This window comes from Aplysia californica, unplaced genomic scaffold, assembly GCF_000002075.1.
Source record: "Aplysia californica isolate F4 #8 unplaced genomic scaffold, AplCal3.0 scaffold00021, whole genome shotgun sequence".
Lineage (NCBI taxonomy): Eukaryota > Metazoa > Mollusca > Gastropoda > Aplysiida > Aplysiidae > Aplysia > Aplysia californica.
The window spans coordinates 1,986,436-1,988,655 of record NW_004797291.1 but is presented as its reverse complement, the minus strand read 5'-3'; the positions used below and the strand labels follow the sequence as shown (position 1 = coordinate 1,988,655).

General features: G+C 40.1%; 1 protein-coding gene across 1 annotated transcript in view; it reads right to left on the bottom strand.

Annotated features, from left to right (window-relative positions):
* The window catches only part of LOC101853903 (mucin-2-like), a gene marked incomplete at its 3' end in the record, with an annotated part of 19,557 nt that overhangs the window by 14,403 nt on the left and 2,934 nt on the right, over nt 1–2,220 (bottom strand). The window lies entirely within an intron of this gene.

The window sequence follows — 2,220 nt, the reverse complement described above, 5'->3', positions numbered from 1 at the left end:
ATAGATAGATAGATAGATAGATAGATAGATAGATAGATAGATAGATAGATAGATATTGGTTTAAATGCATATAGTTTTACCTTCACCGGCAGTTGAATCATGTTGACATCTGAAAATGAACAACAGGTTTTTGAGGCTCCGCAGCTAAAATAGATTTACACAACTGTAGAATTATTGCTTTTACAAACTATACGAATTATACTGACAGCATTTCTTGCGATTTTCCTGCATCTTTTATTTCTCTTTTATGTAATCATTTTTAAAAGACTACTGTTTTCATTGAACTTTTCTCCGTACGAAGAAGACATATTGTTTTTCTTTAGGTGATGCAGAAAGAGGGGGCTGAAGTGGGAGGTGAATGAAGAGAAGAAGGTGGAGAAGGAGGAAGAGGAGGAGGAGGAGGATAGAATCTAAAGTCAGAGTAAACGAGGTCTCCCGACTTAACAAACTGCAACAGGAAAAACACTACGACAGCGACAATATAACTACAACAACAAAATAACAACAACGACGACGACGACGGCAACAACAACAACAACAACAACAACAACAGCAACAACAGCAACAAAAACAATAACAATAATAGCAATAACAACAACGATGACGACACCAACAAAGACAACAACAACAGCAACAACAACAACAACAACAATAACAACAAGGATGACGACACCACCACCAACAACAACAACAACAGCAATAACAACAACAACGTACCGAGAATCTGCAGTCGGACGTTTCTCCCGTTTGAGTCATAGCTGCAGGGAGGAGAAGGTGAAGAGGGGGTGACGGGAGAAAGGGGGAGTACAGTGTATGTTTATAATAATAATAATAATAGATAGCATTTGTATAGCGCATATCCCCGCTCAGCAGCAGGCTCTATGCGCTTTACACTATATTATTACCCCAGCAGACCATAGAACACTCCGAAACATTCTCAGCTTCCCAGGAAGTATACAGTGCGAGCAGCCGATTAAGCGCTCAAACACTAACAAACTGACAAGATCTTTCGCTGTCTGTAGTCGGGTACCCATTCCCACCTGGGTGAAGTGAGGAAAATTCGTGTAAAGTGCCTTTCCCAAGGACACAACGTCGGACCCTTGACGGGATTCGAACCCACGACCTTACGGTTGCGAGTCCGAGAGCCTAACCACTAGGCCACCGACGCCACGGTGTTAAAATGGATTACCAAAAAAAAGGAGAAAATAAGTGTGATAAATCCTGTGGTTGTTGTTGCTATGACAAGTATACAGTTTCTCAGCGGAGGCAGAGAGTATTTAATCAAAATTAAATACTCTCTGGCGGAGGGGAGGGGGGGGGGTATTATCTATTTTTAATGGGCCAGATGTTTTAAAAAGATAGAATCTAGTCACTTTTTTCGAAGAGCTTATGCTGTACGTGGAAAATACATCAGCACAGTGTGTGTGATAGGTCGAAGGTTTGTTTTTTGTGGGGTTTTTTGGTTGGGTGGAGGGTACGGTTTTTTGTTGCTGGTTTTTTTTGGTTTGTTTGACTGTTTGTTTGTTTGTTTGTTTGTTGTTGTTGTTTGTCATCAGTACTGTAAGTCACTATTGTTTTACATGGTAATAACGTCAACTGTTGTGGCGGAGATCTTGAACTATTATAAACATTCTCATTCTCAATTATTATTACTATTATTATTATAATTATCGCTATTATTAGTGTTAAAATCTATCATTATTGTGATTTTTTATTATCATTATTAATTTATTATCATCATCATCATCATCATCATCATCATCATCATCATCATCATCATCATCATCCTCATCATCATCATTATCGTCATTGTGCTCGGCGCTCGGGAAAGCTATGTCACAAACTGTTCTACTTGAGAGTGATGCATCTCAAGTGCTGATTTGGAAGTGGAAAGGGGGGGGGGATTCGATAATCATGGATCAAAGGGAGGTACATGTATAATGTCAAATTGTTGGTAAAAGTAAAGTTGAACACCCACTTTTTGCACTGCTTGGCATATTGCGCAACATCGGGGGTAGATATAGAGGTTGCATTTGGGGTAGCATTTATGTCTCCGAGAAATGGAAAATAGTGCCCTCTGATCACGCGCTGTGTGTGTGTGTGTGTGTGTGTGTGTGTGTGTGTGTGTGTGTGTGTGTGTGTGTGTTTGTGTGTGTGCATGTGAGAGAGAAAGAGAGAGAGAGAGAGACAGAGAGAGAGAGAGAGAGAGAGACAGACAGA